Raw genomic sequence first — 13,083 nt, 5'->3', positions numbered from 1 at the left:
GGAGGGGGAAGATCTTTAGAAAGAAATGCCATCAAAAACTTTTCTTGCGCTTCATCCGATCTTAGCTCTGTTTTTGAATTTTTTCTCCTTTCCCATTTTTCCTGCTTACCATGGCTTTGCTTCTGATTGTTACTTGCCTCATACTATCCTTTCCCCTTTTCTATTTGTTATATTGTAGAACAGGACAAATTTCTCAACAAAATTGGGAATGTATATGATTCCCTCTTTGAATCAAATCTGTTGAGAGTAATATTTATTCATTATTGACTCTCTCTCCTTTGCCTCTACTATAATCATTTCTTTCTTCCTCTTTATGTGTTATGAATTATCCACTAATATATCCACTTTCTTCTTCCAGTATTAAACCCTTTTTATGACTGGCTTCGGAACACTCTTGTAGCTCACCCTCTGTCCAAGTAATACTCCTTTCCACTCTCCTGATAGAAGTACAATTCTCAAGAACCATAAGCATTATTACCATCATGATCAATTTGTACCCACACTCTCTATTCAAGTAAATTCCCTTCAAAATTCCCAATATAATATAACCCTCATGACATAAAGTTCCATAATTTCATGATAAATTTATACCCACCCCTTCTAATTAATTATATTCCTTTCACATGTCCCAAGAAAGATACAATTCTCAAGTGACAGGTATGATCATCCTATTTAGTGTTATATACTAACTTTTATCCCTTTTCCATTGATCTTTTATACATCTCTGGAGTCTTGTATTTCAAGATAAAATTTTCTGTTCAGATGTCTTCTTTTTATCAGGTAAATTTGAAAGTCCTTTCATTGAAATTTCATCCTTTCCTCTGAAAGGTTATCCTGAATTTTTCATTATACTTGCCTCTAGGTAATAGTCGAAGATCTTTTTCCTTCTAGAATATCATATTCTATTTTTTTCTGATCCTCTAATATTGAACCTGATAAATCCTGCATAATCCTGACTGTGACTTCCTGGTTTTGGCTGGTTTCAGTATTTTATCCTTTAGTAGTTATTTGGCTACAGTATTCTTCAGAGTTTCTCTTTTGGTACCTCTTTCTGTTTATATTAGTTTCTTTTAGGGATAATTTTATCTTCTTGTTCTAGAATATTGGAGCAGTTTGCTATGACAGTTTTTTGCATGTTATTTTCCAGGTTCTTTTTCTGATCAAGGCTTTCAGGTAGACCAGTAAATCATAGATTATCTCTCCGGGATCTCTTTTCCAAGCTGATCACTTTTCCTAATAAGTACTGCACTTTCTCTTTTATTTTTTTCCACCCCTTTGATCTTGTTTGATTGAATCTTAGAGTCCAAAAGAGTTATTATTTTCCATTTGTCCTATTTTAATTTTTTATGATTTTTTCAGTAGGTTTTCATATTTCCTCTTCCAATTGCTTACTTTTTCTTTTAGAAGACTTGATTTCTTTTTCTGCCTCGGAAGTTTTACTTCTAAAGTTCTTGTTTACCTCAGCCAATTATTTTTCTCATTCTCCTGCATGACTTTGGAATCTTTTCTCTATTTTTTGTCTTCATATCTTCTTTGGTTTTTAAAATCTCTGGCTCTTCTAAGAGATCTTTTTGGATTCAGGACTAATTCAAATATTGTAGTTTCAAATATATTCATTTTGTCACTGAATTCCTCTTCTGAGATGTTTTTTAATATCCCTGTCAGAGTAGTAGTTTTTTTAGGGTAAGTGATTTTTTGTTTGGGGGGGTACTCATTTTGAAACTTGAGTTCTGCCCTGGGGCAAAAGTGGTCCATTCACATTCTTTTGGTCCTAGGACTAGGTGCCTGGACCCTGCCTTACTGCCTATGCCATTTCAGGTGCTAGCAGTTCATTCCTGGCATTAGGCAAACCCAATCCATTTCCACCTGTTGACTAGTTTCCCTAGGCTTGAACTTTGTTTTCCAAGTTGGCTTTAGGACCCTCACTGCTGGCCTGCTGTAACACTGACTTCTTGAGCCCATACCTGACCTGGACTACAGCTAAGAGCCTCCTACTGGCTTTCTAACTTTCCTGTCTCTGCTACTTTGCTCACCTTTTACCCATATAAGATTGAAGTTTACTGAAGTTCCCCCATGATATTTTGTTTCACTGTTTTTTAATTCGTTCTGTCAATTTAGGATCATTTTTGGTTGCTTTGGGAAAAGTTCCATTACCATCCTAGCTTCATCCCCAGAAGTCCGCAAAAAAGAATCCTCCAAATATTTTTTGTTGATGTATTCTCAATATTTTACAGGAATTAATGTAATAATATATGTCTTGATATTCTGCTTTCTCTTCTTTTTTGAACTTTTACTTAGAATTCATATTTCCTACTTCTTTGAGGCCCCATTAATGCAATTCATCTGGGTAAAGTGACTTGAATTTAACCTAAAGTTAAAAGTCAAGAATTAAGCTAGAAAAAATGAGCCAGTAAAAGCAAAAACTGTCTGGCCACAGAAAGTTACCATGGTGACAATTAAGGTGAAAACTCAAACTAAAAAGGGAACAACAATTTCAAAAATCAGGAGGTGGATCCAAGATGGCAGCAGGATAAGATCCTCTATTAATTGCTCTCTTCAAAACATTTCACAAACCTTAAATTTATGATTCTAACTAAATTTTTCAGAGACAGAACCCACAGAAAGATCCAGTGAAGAAATTCTCCAGCCAAAGGTAACCTGGAAAATAGTGGAAAATTCTATTCCATGGGATTGGAGAAGCAGAACTGCCCTGGAGGTAAGGAGCTTCAGCCTCCCCAGAACAGCTCTAAGGGACCTTGGCAGAGTGGGCACTTCACCTTGGCAGCAGAAGCATTTTCCTGATCTGTACCCCAGGGAGCACCAAGCACAATTTGAAAGATCAGCAGGGAGACTTCTGACACAATGAGGGTGAAACCGAGGCCCTCATTGCTGCTGCACCATTCTGTGCCACCTAAGGCCACACGCAGTGTTGCCTAATTCCCAGGAAACAGAAAACAGGCCAATGAAGCAGTCCAGCAGGAGCCTCCAGGCAGCTGTGTCCTGAGTGCTCAGCCAAGGGAAGGTAGGGGAGTGCAGGGAAACTGCTGAGATCTGTTATCTGTCCCTGGAACAGGACTGGGCTGTGACCACATTCAGATTCTGGTGGCAGTCTAGGCTCCCCATAGAGCAGGGACCCCTCCCTCACAGTCTCCAGGGAAGAGTTCTTTACCTATCTGACTGATCCTTTGTCTCTCGTATAGTTTCCAAAGGCTCCCTCCCCTTCTCCCACTACATTATCTCTGCCTTGGCAACTTCATCAGTTCTCAGGGGTTAATCATCATTTCTATGCAGATGACATACACATATAGTTGAATAAATGTGTGTATATGTATTTGTGCATGTGTTTCTTTCAAGTCCTGGTCTCTCCTTTGAACATCAGTCTAAAAACTCTAATTGACTATTATATATTCCAAACTCAATAACAACATGGCCAAATTTGAACTCAGTATCTTTATTCCCAGATCTTTCCCTTTTTCAAATTTCCTTATCTCTATGACTATACTCCTTATGATTTGGGAGGAAAATCCCGTTCAGTAGGTTACATTGAAAGGATTCTTACATCAGAGAAACATCTAATCTCCAAGTTGCCCAGATATCCCTCTCTAAACTACCCAGTTAGTCATTAGACCTGCTGTTAATTGCATAATGCAAGTCTTTAGTCCATCCATCAAACTTTCTTTTAAGGTTTTTTATTTTTGCATAGCAAGTGGGATTAAGTGGCTTACCCAAGGCCTCACAGTGAGGTAAATATTAAGTGTCTGAGATTGGAATTGAACTCAGGTCTTCCCGACTCCAAGGTGGTGCTCTATCCACTGCACAACCTAGCCGCTCCACTCAATAAACTTTAATAAAGCATTTAATACACACAAGACAATGACAAGAGATTTATTGCTAGTTTGACTTTTGTTTGACTCCAAGGCAAATTATTTAATGCTACTGTGATACAAGTCTATGTTCCAAGTAAAAAGCAGATGAAAATGAATATTGCCTGGACTTGAAGGCCTTTGGAGGAAGCATGGCAATTATTAGCTGGTCAGCCATTTTGTAAAGTAACTTGCAACTCTGCACCCAACGTTAGGAAATGATTCATATCTTGGGCTCAGCAATAATCTGACTTGAATTGTACTCAGGGATGTCAAAGAAAGCTCTAGAAGAAATGTATGCAAAAATATTTAGAGCAGTTCTTTGTATGTGCAGGAGCTGGCAGGAAAAGGATTGATCACTGACTGGAGAATGATGGCACATTACAGCACAGTTCTAATACAAGGCATGTTTGAAAAACTGGAATTTGTTGCAACACCATTGATTTCTTAAGGAGCATGGTGGGTATAACTTGAATTTTGACATTGATTCTATTTGATCTCTTCCCTGTGAAGTAGCCAGAATACCCAAAATGATACCATTTCCCAATGATTTACAAGCTACAAGACTTCCCATGTCCATTTCCACAAGGAAACCTAAGATCTCTGACAAGAGCTGTGACAATTTGTCACATGAATTGTGCATTAGGAGCTAAGATCAGAAAAAGCCTGGTCCTTGCTCCCTGAGGCATAGAGGATTGGTCTGTTCTGTAGCCTGGGCACCAGAATGTGTAGCAGCTGAGCTCTGTAGACTCAGTCACCATTTATTGGGCATTTATGTATTTCCTAATAATTTCCCATATTTAAAGTTATGCTTCATTTAAGATTTATTATATTATTGTTTCTTTAAAGGCTATTGAAAAATTATTGAATATTCTAATCTCATTTTTCCTTACAATCGATGGGTTTGAAAGCATGGGTGGGTAATTTGGGGGAAAAGTATATGTCGTATTATCAGTGAAGAGACATAGAGTATGTCTCAAAGAAGCAAAGGAAGTTCAGAACTAATCTAAATGCAAGTGAACAAAGAAGAAGAAAAATTTATGGAATAAAAACAACAAACTTTGAAAAACTTAAGCATTTTTATCAACATAGTGACAAACCATTTTAGGAGCAAGCCACCTCCTGATAAAGAGCTGATAGACCCAGAGACATAATTTTGTGAACACAGTCAATGTGGGAATTTAATTTGCTTTACTGCATATTGGTTGCAATGTTTTGTTTTCTGTAGAAGCTGGGGATTTGAGGTGAAACCAAACAAGAAAGATTTTTTTTCATTAAAAATAAAATGGATTAAGATTATCAAGGAAAATCAGATTTCTTTTTACCCATTCCTTACTCAACTTGAGCATCACCTCTCAGTCATTATGTGCATGTCAGTTTAGGGCATGGGTCATTCTCTTTGTCAGAGAAAACCATAGGCAATTAAGAAAGGACCAGCTCAACCTTCTCTCTATTGTTACTCTTATTGTTCCATGAACATTAAGCATGTAAGCTATTCCTAGGTTGTTCTATTTTTCTCCCAAATGGAACTTTCAAGTATTACATTCTTTGTTGTTCTCATTTTCTTTGTTTTAGATGATTCTATGTTTCAACATTTATGACAGTATTTATATAAAACTGTCCCTTTCTCTTAGACCCATTCTTTACCACTTCCACTTTTGATATATTTATTTTTAAAATCATAAAAAAAGCCCAAGTCTTCTGCTATTCTACCACCTTCCATATTTTTGTTGACATATGGCATGCGGGGAGCCTGGCATGATCTGTTTTAGATAAAGTTATAATGGCTCTTTGTGATTATTGCACCCCCTCATGCTTACCCAATACCTTTTTATTGATCCATTCTCAATATTTCCCAGGAATTGAATGAAGCTCAACAGTCTTCATTTTGTCCATTCTATTTTTTTCTTCTGTGAAATTTTACTGACAAGTTTTCAGAACCCATAGTGTAGTTCATCTGAGTAAATGGCTTAAATTCGCAGAGTGTAATTAGGGTTGATTTTAACCATTGCCAGCAGGATAAATGGTCAAAGAATATGAATGGACGGTTTTCTCTGTATTACTTTTCAAAGCCAGTTTGCTTGATGTGTCCCCAGTATAAGCATTGGTCTCTTCAGACAAGTTCCAGTTTTCCTTCTCATTGGAATAGTTGTCTTTTGTTTCTTCACTGTTTTGTTCTTGCACACCTCCATTCCTCATGTGCTGATAGCCTCTATGGAACATTGGTTGTGGAATCCATCCTTTCTTGTTTGTTTCTTTGTTTTTCAAGGCAATGGGGTTAAGTGACTTGTATAAGATCACACAGCTGGTAAATATCAAGTTTCACAGGCCAAATTTGAACTAAGGCCCTCCTGGCACCAGGCCGAGTGATCTATAATTTATGCCACCTGAAAGTTCCCCAGAATCCATACTGCCTTCACTCTGAATCTTCTGAGATCCGTTTTTCTCAAATGGATCTAGGACCTGGTTTCATGTCAGACAATCTCCTTTTTCTTTCCCTCTCTAAAAGAGAAGTGATCACTTCCCCACAGACTTCTCATCAATTTTATCCCAGCTAACCTTGTCTCTTTGTTAAGAAGAAGATTATGAATGATTATTTTTTATTTTGGTTCCTTAGCTCTGGAAAGATGAAATTAACGGTAGTTTAAGTCAACCTGTTTTTTTGCTCTAGGAAGAAAGTTCTTCAGCAGATGTCCCGGAAATGAAAGTTTCCTTGTATTATCTTATTATGCCTTTGAGCCTGTCTTGTGAATGATTTCCAGGTCTGGAAAGAAGACCAAGATAAGACACCAGGGTAGGAATCACCAGGGACAAAAGAGATTCCAGGGGATATCTGAATCATCACAGAGTATCAACATAACCCATTGCTATGATTTTGTATCTGGTTCCAGATCAAAGATCGTGGGTGGAGGGAGTGGTCATGAACATAGAGCATATTTGTGTATTGAGCAAGAAAAAACTTCTGGAGGCATAGCTATGTGACTCTGATCCCAGGAGCAGAGCAGGGATTCCATTCTAATATTTAGCTCAATTTGAAAGCTGAAGTGGAATAGCCAGAGGAGATATCCTATCCTTTGGGGTACCAGCAGTTCATTTACTTTAAACCTATAGAACCTATCATTGGACTAACAGTAATTAAGTGCAGTATCAATCTACTAAAACTTCCAACCACTCAGAAAGCAATTTACCAATCCTGGGACAAGAGTATGATTTTGTGACATTCCATCTTCCCTTCACTCTCCCCGTTTAAAGATTCGGAGCACAGCAATTGGTTTGCACAAGGTCATACACTTCATAAGTAACAGGTAAAAATAGTTCCTACCTGAACTCTGGATCCACCAAAGTTGAGATGAACTTCTTTGTATTACAGGGTTCAAGGACCTTGGTGGTCACTCATGTACTCTTTTGAACTTGGCACGAACTTTTGGGCAGATTTAAATTTCTTTGTAACTTCTCCATTCCAGTACTGTGATTACATAATTCCGGTTAATTGGTTCCAAACAGATGAATGATGCATAGACAAAAAATAATAACCTGGATTCTGGATGAAGCTCACTTTTAAAAAATTCTATTTTATTTTTCTAAATGACATTTAAAAAACAATGTTGCATTTTTTCCCAATCACATGTCAAGATAATTTTTAGCATTCCCTTTTATAAGATTTTGAATTCCAGATTTTTCTTCCACCCTGCCATTTTCTGAAAATGATGGACAATTTGATATAGGTAAATCATGTGCTACCATGTAAAATATATTTCTATATTAGTTACAGTAGTGAAAGAAGAAACAGATCAAAAAGGAGAAACCCCCAAAAAAATAATAAAATAAGTGAAAAAAATATGCTTCAATTTACATTCAGAGTCTATCAATTCTTTATCTGACTATGGACAGCATTTTCCTTTGTCAGTCCTTTGTATTGTTCAAAGTTTGGTGGTTTTGACCCTATTGCTATTTTATCTTCCAATAAGACCCTGTGGAAGACGTCAACACCTAAATGAAATCCTTTTTTGCTCCACACCATGATGATGCTAAAAGCTGTTCATCCACATGCATCTCCTTATATGGCATTTCTCATGATAATAAATATCAGAAAGTCAATTCAGAAATGTGATTCCATTGTACAGGAAGAAATGATGATCTGGCAAACTTCAGAAAAAAATCAGAAAGACTTGTACAAAGTGATGCAAAATGAAATGAAGAGGACCAATAAAGCAATGTACACAGTTCCTGAAACATTGTCTGTTGATGAACTATGAATGGTTTAGCTCTAGCTGAACTGTTCATATCAATATTTAGAGATATAATGGCAATGGGGTCAATCAAACCACCAAACCGTGAAAAGCATTCTAGTCAAGATGGAATTCTTCTTGACTCCAACTTGTTCAAGGCTGAAGTTCAATTTGGAGTTAATAATGTAAAGAGGTTCATCATTATCAGAATTTTATATTGCTTTAAAATTCACACACAAGCATAATTTTAGTCCTTTACAGTGTATTTGTGTAGACCAACTCTTTTGAACATTACAAGTATTCTTTGAGGTCAACAGTGCACAAAAGGAGGTGACAGCATTCTGATTAGTGACCTAGACTTGGAGTTAGTAGACTGGTCTCTAATTCATTCTCTGCTGGGGATGATTACCTATGTGACCTTGGTCATGTCATTGGTCCTAAATTAGAACGTCAGTTTCTCATATGTCAAATTAAGCCAATTTACTCAATGACTTCCAAATTCATGTCCAATTGCAACTAGGATTCTATCACAATTTCTTTCTTTCTTTCTTTCTTTCTTTCTTTCTTTCTTTCTTTCTTTCTTTCTTTTTTCTTTCTTTCTTTCTTTCTTTCTTTCTTTCTTTCTTTCTTTCTTTCTTCCTTCCTTCCTTCCTTTCTTTCTTCCTTTCTTTCTTCCTTCCTTTCTTTCTTTCTTTCTTTCTTTCTTTCTTTCTTTCTTTCTTTCTTTCTTTCTTTCTTCCTTTCTTGCAAGGCAATGGGATTAAGTTGCTTGCCCAAGGTCATACAGCTAGGTTATTACTAAGCATGTGAGATTAAATTTGAACTCAGGTCCTCTTGACTCCAGGACCAGTGCTATTTCCACTGTGCCACTTTTGCTAGCACTTTGTGGTTTGCTAAGTTCTTTACAGACATTATTTCCTTCATTTCTCACAACAATACTGATGTAAGTAGTGCAAGGATTACTGAGCCATTTAAGCAGCGACTTTCCCAATAATGCACAGGAAAGAAGCTGCACAGCAGAATTTGAAAATCCACGTCTTCATCCTCCACAAAACTTCCTTCATTGAAATATTCTCTATATTAATTTAGATTAGGACGTTCTCTATAGCTGTTGTCCTAGGGTTTTCTGAGAGCACTCAGAGGATAATTGACTTTTCCAAGGTCACACAACAAATATGTGAACTCAGTTCTTCTGGACTCCAGTTTAACCATTTTGTCCCACAAGACTAAAATGAGGGATTGGAAATATAAAAAGAGAAAAAAAAAGCTAGTAGCTTGGAACCTGGCAGTAAGCCTATGAATTACAGAGAATCTCACAGTTCTTTGCCACTGCACATCCTGTGGTGCTTTTTGGACACAAGTAATGGGATATAACATTTATTCACATGGCGAGTAAAACAACTGATCAACTTCAGGTTTGACATTCAATGTTTGTGAAAAGTCCTAGCTTGGACCAAAATAGCTCCCCTGGTTTCTAGAATTTTACTAGACTGAATGAAAAGACCTCAGTTGGAGCAAACATTAGTGCTAGGAAACCCATGACCTATTTGAATGAAAGCTTTGTTCATTCTAAATTTAAGCATTAAGAAGAGTATGGCCACTTTCACAGGAGAACACAAATGAGGATGCTCTGTGGAACTATCCATTGACGTTTTGTACCCCACAGTTAAGATATGTTTATGATAAATTCTGTTTCTTTCAAAACTTTTCTGCTGCTTGTCTATGATTTCTTCTTAATTTTCTTCTATCCTCTTTCATTCACTTCATTTTTAAATTTAATATTTTATTTTCCCAATGGTGTACAAAAACAATTCATCTGTCATTGAAAAATTTTTTTGAATTCCAAAATTTGCGTTACACTTCCCCTGACCTGCATTGGGAAAGTGAGCAATGTGACATAGGTAATGGATATGTTGTCACACAGTACACATTTCTATATTAGTTATGTTATGGAAAAAAATGCAAAACTCAAAATAAAAGAAGAAAAATTAACTTTTTTTTAAAAGTGGGCTTAATCTGCATTTAGATTACATTATTTCTTTTTAAGGAGATAGAAAACTATGTCTTCTTTGAGGCAATTCCAGTGAGAGGAAGATCCAAGCACTTCCCCTTAATCCCCCATCTTTTTCTCCACTAAAAACTCTTTTGTATCTGTTTTATGTCAAATTTTATCCAGATAGACCTTTCTCTTCCTCTTTCTCCCAGTGAGTTTTTCTTTCTGGCTCTCTCATTTTATTTTTTATGTCATTTCATCATATTCAACAAATACCCATGCCCTCTGCCTATGTATATTCCTTTTAATTGCCATAATAATGAAAAGTTCTTATGAGTTAGAAATATGGAATCCAGGATGGAATGCAAGATGTTTAACTTTATTGAATCCCTAATTACTTTTCTTTCCTTTTTTAATGTCTTTCTTGAGTCTTGTATTTTTTAGTCAAAATTTCTTCTAACTCTTGACTTTTCATCAGGAATGATTCAAAGTCATCTATTTCATTACAAATCTATTTCTCCTCTGAAGAATTAATTTTTGTTTTGTAGTGCAGGTGAATCTTTGTTGTAATCCTAACTCCTTTGCCATACGGATCTCATACTTCAAGCCCTTTGATGCTTTAATATAGAAGCTGCTCAATCTTATATTATTCTGACTATGGTATCATGATATTCGAATTGTTTTTGTAACTGCTTGCAATATTTTCTCCTTCACCTGGGAACTGTGGAATTTTGCTAAAATATTCCCAAGAATTTTCATTTTGGAATCTCTTTCAGGAAGTGGTCAGTGAGTTCTCTCCATTTCTATTTTTCTTCCTTTTTATAATTATAAATACCTTGCTTAAGTATTAAAAAAACCTATGAAAAAACTTAAATGTGGGGCCGTTAGGTGGTGTAGTGGATAAAGCATGGGCCCTGGAGTCAAGAGTCCCTGGGTTCAAATCCAGTCTCAGACACTTAATAATTCCCTAGCTGTGTGGCCTTGGGCAAGCCAATTAACCTGATTTGCCTTGCAAAAACCTAAAAAAGAAAAATAATTGAAATGCAAAGGAGTATAAATTAAAAAATTTCTACCTACATCCAGAGAAGGAACAGATAAATAGAAAGAGGTATGGAATTATTTTACATATATCTGCACTTATATCTATATCTACATATAATATGTATGTATCTAACGTGGAGGGAAAGAAAATAAATTTACATGATAACTGTCATATGTTTAAAAGAAATAAGCTATAAATAATTGATTTTCAGCTTCATTTTCATTCATTTAAAAAATTATACAATGCTATAGAAATACTTATGTATTCCATAAATTAAAAATAATATTTAAAAACTGTAAATAAAGATACATAAGGAGATGCATTATCTGCAAAAGACAATAGAAGCCAAGTCAATATCAGTATTAATCAAATGTTTTAAAAATACCTAATTAATTACTGAAAATTCAACATATATTTTAAAACATATTTTTAAAATACCTAACTGGGGCGGCTTGGTGGTGCAGTTCATAGAGCACTGGCTCTGGAGTCATGAGGACCTGGGTTCAAATCTGGCCTCAGGCACTTAATCATTATCTAGCTGTATGGCCTTGGGCAAGCCACTTAACAAAATTTGCCTTTTAAAAAAACTAAAAAAAATACCTAATTAATACACAAAAAATAACTGAATTAAAAGAAGATATGTACTTCTTTGGATATTGAACCTCATAGTTCTGGTCTTTTTATTTAAATTTATTAAATTCATTTCTTTTCAGTCCAATGCTAGAACCTGACAGGTATGGAAATACCAATGCCTCAGGAGGGTTTAGTTTTAGGAGAAACCTTCTATGGAGTTAAAAACAGTCGAACAGAAATCCTGCCCCACCATTACCTGATTGTACATATCTGTACAAGTAATTGAACCACTCAGGATCTGAGGATTTTTGCATTTGAAAAATGAAGTAATACTTGGATTACTCACCTCATAGAATTCTTATGAGAATGAGAGAAAGCAATGCCCACAAAAATGTTGGCAAACTATATAGTTCTCAAAGGAGTTATAGAATCATTGGACCAGAGCTTGATGGGAACTAGGAAGTCAATGAATACAACAAGTCTATTTGACACGTACAGAATAGAAACCTTGGATAAGAAAAGGGACTTGAGCCAGGTCACATAGGGAATCATCACCACAAGATGCCTTAGAAAGTAGTTCTTTTGACTCCAAGTCCAAGCCTCTCCCTAGGAAACCATAGGATACTTCTGATGGTCAAAGTAGATGGTACATCGAAATGACATATAACACTATAAAAGCTCTGATTATGGTTGTGCTTGCATGGAAAAGCTATATAAAGTTCTGATAATGATTCAACTCTTTTGACTATTACTTTCAAACTTGACATCAGCATAGAACAAATTGGAATAAAGTAGAGTTCTATCTTGCCCAGTCATTTTATCAGCAAATGGGAGCACCTGAGTGCTCTGATCTAAATGGAATTTCACTGACTCCTCATCATGACTGCACATGAATGTATAACTCTCTGATAATAATGATCAATTTAATTCAAAATACGTTTCATCCAGGATCTATGACAAAATTACTTGTCCTTGAATTACATATCACCCTTCTGTGTGAAACTAATTAGCAGGAATTAAAGAGTAGCAGTCCTGGATGAGGGTCACAGATAAGTCTTTTTAGAAAATAAGCCTGTTCAGAAGTTCCTGTCAGGTTCAGAAGACTTCATGGTGGTCACCAAAGTCCATGTTTTCTATAAACAAAAAAAAGGGAATTCTCTGTTTAGATGAGTCCATAGTTCAGGCAGGATCTGAGCTCTGCCTGCCTCTAATTGGGTTCATGATCTTGTGTAAATCCCTTAGGTTCTCTGAACTCAGTTTTCTAATCTTTAAACTGGATGAGGAGAATTTATTAAGGAGAAGTGGGGTGATCACAAGATCACTAAAGCTCACTGTTTGAGAACTAAGTCTTCTAGTCCAACACTGTAAAAAACTGAGGTCTAG

The sequence above is a fragment of the Macrotis lagotis genome, chromosome 4 (assembly GCF_037893015.1).
Source record: "Macrotis lagotis isolate mMagLag1 chromosome 4, bilby.v1.9.chrom.fasta, whole genome shotgun sequence".
Classification (NCBI taxonomy): domain Eukaryota; kingdom Metazoa; phylum Chordata; class Mammalia; order Peramelemorphia; family Peramelidae; genus Macrotis; species Macrotis lagotis.
The sequence above is the reverse complement of the archived record's forward strand: the minus strand, read 5'-3'. Positions refer to the sequence as shown.